The sequence below is a fragment of the Argiope bruennichi genome, chromosome X2, assembly GCF_947563725.1.
Source record: "Argiope bruennichi chromosome X2, qqArgBrue1.1, whole genome shotgun sequence".
NCBI classification, from domain to species: Eukaryota; Metazoa; Arthropoda; class Arachnida; order Araneae; family Araneidae; genus Argiope; species Argiope bruennichi.
Genome location: NC_079163.1, coordinates 59,647,813 through 59,660,833, shown reverse-complemented (window position 1 = coordinate 59,660,833; position 13,021 = coordinate 59,647,813). Strand labels below are relative to the sequence as shown.

General features: G+C 29.5%; 1 protein-coding gene across 2 annotated transcripts in view; it reads left to right on the top strand.

Moving 5' to 3' along the window:
• The first annotated feature begins 8,514 nt into the window (after positions 1-8,514).
• Positions 8,515-13,021, top strand: part of LOC129960910 (flavin-containing monooxygenase 5-like) — a 41,794-nt gene continuing 37,287 nt past the window's right edge. For both annotated transcript variants that reach the window (XM_056074636.1, XM_056074634.1), the window contains exon 1: positions 8,515-8,748. The gene's annotated coding sequence lies outside the window, so the exon portion shown is untranslated. The remainder of the gene's footprint in view (positions 8,749-13,021) is intronic.

Sequence of the window (13,021 nt, the reverse complement as noted above, 5' to 3'; positions counted from 1 at the left end):
GATGGTTTTCTTTCTTTCTTATGTGCAGAATTGGGGGTTAGAAAGTCTGCTGAATATATAAGGTCTAGCAAGTGAAGTTATTTTTAAAAACTCAAGTGTGAGGGAACATTGAGGAGTTCATTACTGTGGTTTATTAATTTTAATATTCAGTGACTTTCAGTAGCTAGAATTCCATTAGTTATATCAGTCGTAATAGTAATAAGGGCCTCCATGATAAACAGTTTTTTTCAATGTCGTATCTATCTCTGAGGGTGACTTCAGTAAATCCGTTAGATCTCGACTTCTGAAACACATCACTATGTTTTATTTTTATTGTTACTGAATAATTAATTTCATATTTATGAATATTCTTCTTTTTCTTGTTGTCTATATTTTCAACTTAAATTCTTCAGATGTTCTTTGTTCCATGCCTGATAAAATTGTCTTCGAATTTTCCCATAGTTCTTCTTGTAATCAATCTTTGTATCCTATCATTGATTTTTTTCTAACGCAAATGAAAAACACGACAAGTGTCCACTTTGTATCATTTGAATACTATTAATATTTGCATTAATTATGTATTTTACAAAAATAGCCAATATGTATTTTGTACATATATTAAGATAATACATTTAATAGAAGCTGCTATTTCATGTCTTTTGAGATAATGTCATATTGGCGAATCATGTACCCCAATAAATTCCATAAATGTTCGATAAATGCTGCGTCCGGCGATTGCGAAAGAGAATGCAATTGATTTTTGATACTGTATAGCATTCAGAGCTTGAAAAAATGTTTGTTTAGAGCATTTTCGAGCCCTGAACCAAAGGTCATCATCAAGGCTCAAATGTCGTGAACTGTTTTAAATTTTTATATATACAATAACATAATGCTGAGTCTACAAGTTAAACGATCTACCCCTCTGACGGCCACAAACTCCAATCATTACAGAACCACCGTTCTTGATTGTAGGTGCAATATTCTGCTTCTCAAAAGTCGTGCTTTGTTTTCTCTGCATCGTCTTATGGCCTTTAATGCAAAAGCTATTAAACATGCTCTCATCAGAGAAAGAAATTTTTCCAACATTTTGAAAGCTTATAAACGTACTCATTTGAAATTACTAAAAGCTTTTCCTTATTGAAAGGTGATATGTAAGGCTTTCTACGAATTACATGGCTATGAAAACCAATCTTTTTCAAAATTTTCCGTATGTTGTCTTGAAAATTTTATTTCAAATTTTCCTTTAGTATTATTTGCTTTTTAAACCCATAGACTTTCAGATATATTTCTGTCTTTTCTCAGACTCGAAAAGAACTAAATATACACTATTGCCTTCTTTGGTATTGAAAAAAATTTGCTTTCAATTTATTAATGCTTAATTAGCTATATTCCCGTTCTTAACCTGAATTTTAATGTACTCATTTTAAGCTACATTTTATAAATTCTTCAATTCTAAACATTTTTTTCTCTTTAAATCCTCTTGATTCTCCTTTATCGCAGTAATATTGTATGAAACTACGTTTTACTAAAAGAGATGTGTTCAACAATTATTTTCATAGCCATCACATTTAAGAAAAGCATTCTTATTATCTTTGTTTTAAGATATGACTCTAGTTAAAAACCTTCATATAAAGTTTTTATCTCTTCCTTCGGTATTTTCCTAACAAGACATTCTGAGTAGTTTAAAATGTATACATATTTTATTTGCAAAATTATCCTATTTCTTTCGCTATGACTTAAATACTATAATGAGAACTTTAAAAATTAATCATGTAATATGGTAACATAATGATATAGTATTTTATTTTGAAACTTAATGTAAAACATTAAAAGTGCAATAATTATCAAAACAGATTTGTTCCATCATGAAAAATATTATTTTCTAAGAATCTCTATAATTATCCATGCAAATCTACCAATAAACTTTTTATGTGCTATTCAAAAGGTAAATTTACATAACATGGGGTCATTAAATCAAAGTATTCTAAATATAGCCGATTTATATTTATTAATTAAGAAAATACACTAATATATATTACAAAGAAAAAAAATGATAAAGTCATGCCAAACAAATTTACTTAGCTTCCTTTCTCTCTTTTATCTTCCATCGTTAGAAAAGTATGATATTGAAAGGCAAATGATTCACGAAGAATTTTCGCTTTTCGCTCATTTAAAGAGAAGGAGAAAAAAAATAGTGACTAACACAGCAGTAACAGCTTATTTAGACGTAACAAGTTGGATTAAAATGAGAAATATGCTCTCAGCTTGAATATAAACTAGCATACAAATTTTTTAAAAAATAAGAAATTCAAGTATATCAAATATTAGGTACTTGCATGCATTTTAATCATGATTTCACTCTAAAAAAGGTATTTATTGACAAAAATTGGTGTAATATATATGAATCAAAATATTTACCATCGTTTTCTACAACATTTTCCCATTTTTGTTCAATAAGACTTGCAAGTGATTGTCATCGAATTTTATTGGTCCTCCAGGCCTTTCTTTGACATTGACATCGAAACCACCACTCTTAAATAGTTGAAACCAAAACCGACAATTGGGATATGACAGGGTAACATTATCATAAGCTTCTAAAAGTGTCTGATGGCTTCGGCAGCAGATTTCTTCAAATCAAACAAAAAAAGCATGAATGCCCAAAATACAATTTGGAACCTTCCATGATTGGGGTCTTTATACACTGAATAACTCAATAATACTAAATGGAAAACTTTCGAAATGAGAACAATAAAGTAATAGTAAAGTGGTAAAAACCAAAACCCTTGCCGTTTATATAGATACTTCACCTGTTTATCAACAGATGTCGCTGATTAAAATACGTACATGCAAGCACCTAATAACAGAGAATAGTAAGCCCGTTAACAGAATTCTTAAATAAAAAAATTTTAAAAATTGGATGAGATTTTCTTTTAAGCTCTTATATTTTATGGACAAAATAGTTATTTCGTCCAAATTTCGCTTTAAAAATAAAATAATAACAAACATTCTCAATATATTAAACTTACTTCATAAGCAGATTTAAGGATATAAGTGAAAGTTATATATTAGAGAAAAGCACAAAACATTTTATCTAAAATAATTTCTAGAAACTTCAGTACCATAAGGTAAGGAAAAAATTGAAGGAACAGAAATGTATAGCAATTTATACCAAGAATATTTCTTCATCAATAGCACTACATAAAAAGTAATTATTAAGGCATTTTTTTTGACGATTTTGTTGCAACAAATATGGAACTCTTTATCGAAGGACACGTCTTCAAGATAACAAAACAGGAATTTTGACCATTCGAGGCAAAGAATACTATTTCACAGACGTCAAAATGACTTGAAAGCAAGGAATTTAGTTTATTGTGAAATGGCGAACCAGTCAGCCAAATGGCAGGATCCGACTAAATTCTTAATTGACAATTAAAGCTCCACAAATTTAAATACATGTCAAAGCACGAGTTTAATATCTAAAAATATATCGCAGTGACAAATGAAGATCAGGAATTCGTGGCTTAGTATTTTTATTGAAAAATGGTAAAAATGTAGCAATTTGGGGTACTTGGGAAAGGTAGGTAAAGTAAATTCTGAGAAAATAATCTGTAGTTTCTTATCATTTCAAATATATTCTTTTCAAATCAGTTCCTTGTTGTGATCAGAATCCAAAACACGTGTTTCCAATTACACAATAGTTTGCAAATGATTAGAATAGAGATAATTGATAATATGCTAGGGTTAATTATGAACGTTGCTATAACTGAGATTGATTAACTAAATTATTAATTTAGAAAAAAGATGTTTAATGACCCTCCCAGAAATGATTAAAAGCCTATTTTCCTTCTCTTATGATCATTTTAAATCGAGAAAAATGACAACGTTTGCAAAATTTTTTCCCAATTACCTTAAATGACCTATATTCGTTGTCTCAAATAAATATTTATTTGAGAAGATCGTATGACCCATTTCATTCTTGTTATAAAATATTTCCGGCTGCAGTATAGTTTGAGAAGCTAATCCAGCTGAGACAGATAAATAGTGAAAAAAGAAAATATTTCGATTGTCTCATATAAAGTCAAACCCAAAACTTTATATCTGTGATAATAATTAGGGTAAATGGAGATATAAAAGTCACATTCAGTATTTTGTCATGACTTATTTATGCACACAAAAAGCTTTCTACTTTTTTACCTAAATGCATTTATAGAGTGCATAAGTTTAAATTACAATAGTAGAGTACGTAAGTTTAAATTATAATAAGTATTGCAAAATGATTAAGTAATAACCAATACAAAAATAACTTACTTTTAATAGCACCGTCACGAAAAGAAACGCAAAAGGATCAGAATTCTTGCAATTCATTTCGATAATAAGGAAATAAATTCATATCATTGTTTTGTAATTTAAATAATTTAATGCAAACGATTCAATCGTCATCATTTTCAGTAGGATAAAGATTTTTTTAATATCAGTTTATTCTTTTCTTTTAACTATCAGCTCAAAACTTGTAGAATTTTAATCAGCATTTTTGAGCAGTTCCTCAAATTTTGAGGAATTTTTCCCCCAATTATCATAAGATAAACTTGATTAAATTGACGAAAAGAAAATAAACTTCACAATGAAATAGCTTCAAATTACTTCAAAATGAGCGTCAATGAAATAACACAAAATTATATAATGTTGCTTACGTCTGCTACATCATATGAGAGAATAACTGACTCAGGTGAAACTTTAAGAAATATTCACTTAGGCTGGGTTAAACTTGTTTGTTTTCAAAAATATCAACAGCTTATTGAAAGAATGACACTTCGCTTTTTTATATGGATAGAAAGAACCCTAACGAAAAATACGCAACATATTTCTTATCAATACGAATAATCCATTGTTTACCAAGATTGTAAAGTGTTTTTCGTTTCGAAAGTTGCTAATTATTTAATGCTATCATTTTATGACTTTCTTCCTTACGTCATTTCATTAACGAATGTAATGTTACGGTCTAAACCAAATTATATCAGAAAGTCAAAACAAATTGAAAATAAATTTACTTTTAGCATCTAATTGACATATAACAGAAAATGCATTTTAATGAAATTACCAATTTCGGTCGAATTTATTAAAAAAAAAAAAAATTAAAATCATCATTTGACATCATTGAAATAACAAATAGCAATCAGTCATATTTTTTCTGTCTGGTTCCTCAAACGGGGAAACATACAACTTCCTTAGATGAAAGCAGATGTCCTAATCTCGAGGTGCCTAGGAATCTGATTTCTGTTCAAATCTACCTTCCGTAACATCTTCTGCTTCCTGCTGACTACTTCCATCCCTTGACAACATGCTAGGGACCTCTCCATTAGAAACTGTTACCACTCTACTTACTTCTTGTTTCTCATGAACAGCCAAAAGCCCCATGTGTTGACCGAGAACGGTGATCTATCGAAGGAGCTGTACAAGGTCCTTGGTATATCATTTCGTCTGGTAGCGTAGTCATTTAAGTGGCTACCCTGCTGAAGTTCAGGTGAAAGTAGTAACTATCTGTAACTTGGTTAGGATGTCAAGTGGAAGAGGCGTTGAGCATATAAGTTCTGGCTAGCAATATGATGAGCAGCGAAGCTAGAAATTCAGTTTGCTTATGCCTTCCAACCCTTGTTAGACTTCATAGTGGGTAGTGTCATCGGTAATTCGAACCTTTCTCTGATTCTGCTCTTTTTGTTATTCTCTCTGTTCTTGACAGAAAACTTATTGAAATATATTTCCTTGCAATTCCAATGGCATTGAAAGGTATTGGCGGTAGGCCAAAACATTAAAAAAATCTCACTTATCGTACAATTTACGAATTAAAATAGACTCTGCTTTGCAAACTAAATATTTAATTAAACTAAATAATTATATTTTTAATGTATCCCGTTTCAGTAACTCTCTTTCGAACACTCAACTTCTCCTATGGTATTGTAATCTGAGTAGGAGTTGCTGAGATCTACTAAAAACATATTATTTGAATACTTTGTTTACCAAGATGTCATTACAGTGTCTTTTATTTATGAACATAAGTAAAAGTAATGCTCTTGTTGTCATAAATAATATTATCTCAACATTTAATATAACAAAAATCATCATCTAGTATCAAAGTAGGATACTTAAAGTACGTCTTGATATTCCGAATTTCGATAGGTGTTATAAATGCCAACGTTTCGACTATTCCAAAGAAGAATGTAGAGGAATACAAACTTGCATTGAGTGTGCGATTGTTTGTTAATTATTTTGCCAATAGCTGTAATCTGCTTAAAATACAAACAGCCACATCAGACCCACGTACATAGCCGGCCTTAATGGAAATTGAAAAAGAAAATCTAAGAACTTAAAATAAAGAAAAACATATTAAATTCGTAAACTAAAAAATTGATTCTTGAACTGAACATGTTTTTCTTATATCAACGCAGAAAAATGAATTAATTCTGAAAGTAATCAGAGTGATAAAGGATTACGAAAATAGTTTGCCCTCTGCTAGCTAAATTAAAATCGACCTCTGTTAATTGTTTTTCACAAAAAAACGTGTCTATGTCCACTGAGTCTTTAAAACCCCAAGTTCAATACCAGGCAGAATTATTAAAATATTAAAAAGATTAAAAAAATTTTTAATGACAGATACTTAAGAATCTAAAGCTGCTAAACGTAGAGACCAAAAATCCTCTGCCATAATTCCCCAAACGATTTTCAATAAATTACGATTCCTAAAAGGAAAAAAAAAAAAAAAAAAAAAAAACGTTTAACAGTGATTGTTTTTTTAATCTTAATTCTTCTTCGGATGACATTTCTCTAGATCAGTCAGAATAAACGATATCTTTTTCAAAGAAGTTATAAAATACTTTTTCTCCCCCTCCCCTTTTTTGTTGTTGTTCTGAAATGGTCTTTTTGGTATCTAGGAATCGCCATAGTTTAAACAATAAAATTTCTGATCTGAAATACCACCATCGATATATATATGAGCCTTTTTGTATCCTTTCACAGGAAATCCATTTGAAACCAAGCGAAGAATTTCAAGCACCAAAATTGCGTTATTCTTACGAAAATTATATCAATGATAAACCTTCAGATAGAGTTACATACTAGTTGCTAACAATATTCCATGCACTTGCTGATTTTATATACTAATCTTTCAGGCTATTGCTATACAAATACATAAATATTTCTAGATATCAATCTTCAGGTTATATATACCGCTTGATGAATACATCAGTCAAATAGATTTAAATTATTTAATCCAACAGCTCCCAATTACCGTTTTTCTCTATTATTGGAGATCTTAATGTTCATAGCCAATTGGTAGAAATTACAACACCAGTACAAAAGGTTTACAACTCCAATAATCGTTCGAAGATCAAAATGTATGCCTTCTAACTAATGATGAACAAATCTGTTTTCACTCACACACAATCCTTAAATGCATTTGATCTTGTTTTAAATTCTCCATTAGTTTCATCTTTTAATTAATTTGGCATTAGGCAATACTTGACAACGTTTTGACAGTTTTCCGTTGATTATATTTGAATATAGATATAAACAACATAATTTCTATCAGCCGTCCAAACATATATTCACAACTGTTGACTGGAATATATCCGCGGCTCTTTCAACAATAAGTAAAGATGTAGTCAAAAATAATTCGACTGATGAAGCAGTAAATCTCACCATCTAAAAAATAGCTGATAATGCTAATGCTTCCATAATTTTGACAAAATTTACATGGAGGAAGCAAAGTGAAGAGTGATGAAATTGTTACTGCCAAGAGGCTCCCATGAAAGAACAGAGTCTAGGTTAAGTAACAAAGCAAAAATTTAATTACATGCAAAAGAGCCAAAGAAGAATCGCGGCGTATTCAACTGTGCTGTTGTAAAGTGTTGTGGCAAAAATTTATTTAAACCTTAACTTCTTCCATTTCTATTAAAGAAGTGTGGCAGAAACTTTAAAAAAAAATATCTTTTACACTAGTAAATATGTATTCTAACCAGGATTATAAAACGCGTATTTTAAATCATAAGAAGAAATCTACGATGGGAAATTGAATTTCGCATCCCTCTCTGATTTACATTGTTATATCAATTTTACATTTCAAGAACTTCGGTTTATTTTAGCACATATTTATAAAATATTTGCAAACACCCGATTGTTTTAAAAAATTGTAAATCCATTCTTATAAAAATGATTAATCAATGAATTATTTATAGTTTTTGAAGATAAAAATGATCTCTTTCATTCCAAAGTGCATTCAGAAAGAAGATAAGAATTTCATTTAATCCTTTAGCACTGTAAAGAGATTTTGCATTTTTATAGAGAGAGAACTTAACAACCATCTTTTCTGCTATCTCGAAAGCTCGTTACAGCACGTGGAAATATGGTATTTCTAAAGATAAGCCTAATCTTAATCAAAGAGATAACCGGCCAACGAACCAAGAGATAACCGGCATACGAAGTTTTTCGCGATAGTGACAATACAGATTAAGATTTTTCGGGGGTTTTATAAACCAAGAAGAAGATATCCCAAATGCTATAGCTGTTTTATAGTCCCCCTTTCAATTTATAAAATTAGCATTATTTTAAAATGGATTGTAAAAGACATTTTTAGATCGGTGACTTGTACAGTAACCATGTACAATATCATATCAGATACAGTAACCATACTTGTTTCATAGAGAGACAACTGCAGTAAACAAATTCAAACAACGATCAATTATAAATAGTTTCCTTCTCTCAACAATCAAAGTAACGGTAAGTAAAGAAATCTTTTTCTAGACTTCGAAATAACTTTAGCTGATCACGCATATCCATTCATTCATTTTTTTAGGAAATATTTTCAACAAGAAAAGAACATTTCCATCTATCTCTTTCACATAAAAACTGTGGGAGGACTTTAAATTTTCTAAAGGTTCTTAATAATACAACCTGAGGAACTGATCGACTTTTAATAAGAAGAATTAATAGAATTAACATCCTTTTAGAAATAAATTATGTCTGCATGGGTTTTAGTTTAGCCAAAAAGCATAAACAAAAAAATTAGCTCCTATTCACTGCACTCCATATTCTTCGAATATGTTTTGGAGTTTTTCACACCTCTCCAATCACAAGTTTATCTTTGAATGTCACGAATCAAACCTAAATCTCAGAAGACAAACGTTCCCGTTGTATTATTTATTATTTTAGCATTCAATCACAATCTAATCATCCCTATTAAAGCTTTAAACTTCGTTCTTTTTTCATTCTGATTACTGGAGGCTAGAACATATATTGTACTCATATTTTGTTTATCAGAATATGCATAATTTTATCAGATATGAATCTGAATCATCTACAAGTATTTCTGCATCCTACTAAACGTTTTCCTCCTTCGAAGGTCGGCATTTTTTAATTAGTTTTAAATTATTTGATGTTACTCATTAAAGTTGCTTATTTGTTATTTCTACTTTGAAGTGAGAATTGAAGTGCAGTATTAGTTTCGCCGCATATAGAAAGAGCACGATCCTTCCACTTCAAATCAAAAAGACTAAAACCTTCAAACAAAAATGGCAACAATGAACACAAGGATCGATTTTAAATTGAAGTGAAATTTGCCCTTCGAAAAAAAGAATGTTCTATCGAATACACATTAGAGAATAAGAAACAATCATTTATGTAAGAACGAATCATTTACATTTCTAGTGAATTAGCTCAATCACTTCAGGATTATTTATAAGGAAACATTTAGAATTCAAAATTTCCACAAATGAGAAAAAAAAATAAAGCTATGAAAGTTCCGAAAAATTTCCATCACTCAGAAAGCTTACCTCAGATGTATCTAGAAATTCATTTTCATAAGTTAGTTTTTATAGTTAACTAAAATTTTAAGCTGCTTAAAAGAAATTCTCTTGTAAAAATACAGTTAAAAACTTAGTAGTTTAAATCGTTTAAGAAACCTTATTTCCAATTTAGAGCGCTGGATAATTTGAAATAATATAATTATGAAATAAATAGATTACAGACTTGAATATATATATATATATGTTTCTATGAATAATAAATATGGCATATGTCACGTGTCTCTATCGGCCCAAGTGTGCGTTAGCGATCTATAACTTAGAGCTCCAAATATAGTCATATACAGGGTGTCTCAAAAACCTTGACGGCGGGTTTTATTCCTTAACCCTTATCGTGGCAAGATTGCTTTTGTGAAGAAAAGCAAATATATATATATATATATATATATATATATATATATATATATATAATTATGACAGATAAACTACTATTTTTATTTTTGAAGAATAAATAAACGTCTAGAAATGTCATGTGTTTAATAAAACTAAGTTAAAAATTATTTTATAGTGGTATTATATTTTTATAAAGTTGTATGTATGGTATACTATAGAAAATGAACATAAGGGTTAAATATTGATCGTAGACATATACTGTAAATTACAAAGTTGCAGAAAAAAGGGGCAAAATGTTATGAAATCGATTAAAATTTTCAAGGGATTAAACTTTAAAAAATACAAAATTTAAATTTTTATATGGACCCCGTATAAAAAAAATTTTCAGTTTCATAAAATGTGCCCCATCCTCTAATAAGGTCATGTACAAGATTTCAGAATTTTATCATGAAAATTCTCAAAGATATGTTAAAACAAAGTTGGAGAAGGATCAATCACAAATTAAAATGCAAATGTTTACAGCTTCAGTGCAGAGGACGCAACGCAGGAATGCATCATAAGAAAATTAAATATGCTTCATATTTTTAGTTTTAAATACAAATTTTAAAATCTATGCTTCCTGAAAAATACTTTAAAATTTTATATCATGAATTACAGAATATAACTTAAAAATAGCATTGTCAGTGACGTTGTAAAAAATATTATGTAATCTTTCATTAAAGTAATCTTTCCTCATGTAATCTTTCCTTTATGTAATCTTTCCTTTAAGTTATTATTTCTACACATTTTTAATACTTTTGAATCAATAAATAGTAAAATTATTATTTATTTATTCAATCATTACTTTCATTCATTTCTAATAATCCATTTCAATCATTACCCATAAAACACGAACATCCGACATAATTTTTTTCTCTTTGCGAACTCATATCCAGGCATCGAAAAGTGGTTTAAGTCAGAATTTATGCAGTCTCATATCTTTGAGTATTTTTGTGCTAAAATGCTGAAATTTCGTACACGACCTTATTAGAGGATGCGGCACATTTTACTGACTGGAAATTTTTTTGTACGGGGTCCGTATAAAAATTTAAATTTTGTATTTTTTAAAGTTTAATCCCCTGGAAACTTTAATTGATTTCATAGCAATTTGCACCTTTTTTTTTTAAGTGACTTTGTAATTTTCAGTATATGTCTACGATCAATATTTCAGGAATAAAAGCAGCGGTCAAGGTTTTTGAGACACCCTGTATATTTTTTTGGAGAAAGAAAATGTGCACATTGGAACGATTTTTTTTTTGAAAATTTAATTAGAATTTTAAATAATTAAAAGGCAAGCGGAATTTTGGCAGTTTTCTCTTAATGACAGTACAAAAAAGGATTTTTAATTCATCTCAAAATTCAAAAAGTTATCTTGTCAATGATACCTATTATTTTGCCGTATAATTTTTTTTTCTGTTTTTAATAACTTTTTTTAAAAAAAATATTTAAACATATTTTACAGCAATATATTTCACTGCTGAAATAAAACTCAAATTGTTTTCGTTGTAGCTACTAATATTTCATCCTGGCTTCTTTGCCATTATCGATGAGCAGGATAAAAACGTTCGGCTTATTGTTCCATCAGTACATAGATAGGTAGGTTTCATTATTAGATACGCTTTTAATAAAATGTCTGTAATTTTGTTGTGATTACAATTAAAAGTTCACTTCAGAATCAATCGTTGCTGATGCTTTTTTGAAGTATGCCCATTTGTAAATACTGCTGTTCTTTCCTGTGATATAATTGGATGTATAAAGATATGGACAGAAAATTAGAAAACGCATAGCACAATGAAAAGAATGATGTAAGCTTTTAAAATAGTATGTGTTATATGTCTATCAAAATTCGAAGTCAAAACTGTTTTGCTGAAGAAGACATTCAGACTAAGTTATACAGTATATTTCATTAAAATTTTTAGAAATCATTAATTCCATCAAACCAAAGACAGCTAATTAGCAATAATTAATTGAGGATCAACAGTCAAATTATCAAGCAGACTGAGGATCAAATGAAAGATTTACATGGGATTCTACTTCAAAATCCATCTAATAGTTAAATTCTTTAATTTTATACTTTAAGAAAGAGTGCAGGGAGGGACATTATTATTATTATTTTGCCAGGAAATGTAGCAATTTTTTTGTAGCAACGGGCAAGAGTAGCATAGTCCCATGATAAATAGACTATTCCTCTCCCATTGTTAATGCCCTTTTCAAAGTTTAGTGCGAAATCGAACTAAACTTTGAAAAGTGCACTAAACTTTGAAAAGTTTAGTGGGAACATTTTGTAAAAACTCGATTCAAGACAGAATATCAGTGAAAGTTTTTTATAAGTTTGCTGATTGATCCAGGGCATAACGCGAGGCAAGCTCTGTTTAAATTGTTATATCAATTTAAATTATAGTAGTTTTCTTGAAATGTTTTTGCTATCTGAAAACGCGTATGAAAAACAGTGTGTGTGTGTTGTTATTAACCTTTGACCAGTCCATTTAGACCTCCTAAAAACAATTTTCTAAATTTTCATTGAGTGTTATGATTTTTTCTCAATTAGGATTATTCATTACTAGTCGGAAAAGTTCAGATTTTTGTTGTCTTGCATTACCTTTATTACGTAAGAGCTTTCCGTCAATCCAGCAAGATTCTTGCGTGATATTAGACTTAACAGAAATACCTTATTTCACTAAATAATACCGTCTCAGATTAATCATGATCTGTGCTACGTGTAATAGCGGTGTTTGTCTATTTGCAGAAGAATCTAAAAGAATATTCTCGAAAAAAGTGTATTAAGAAAAATGGGTCAATGCGTGGGAAGCACAAATCTT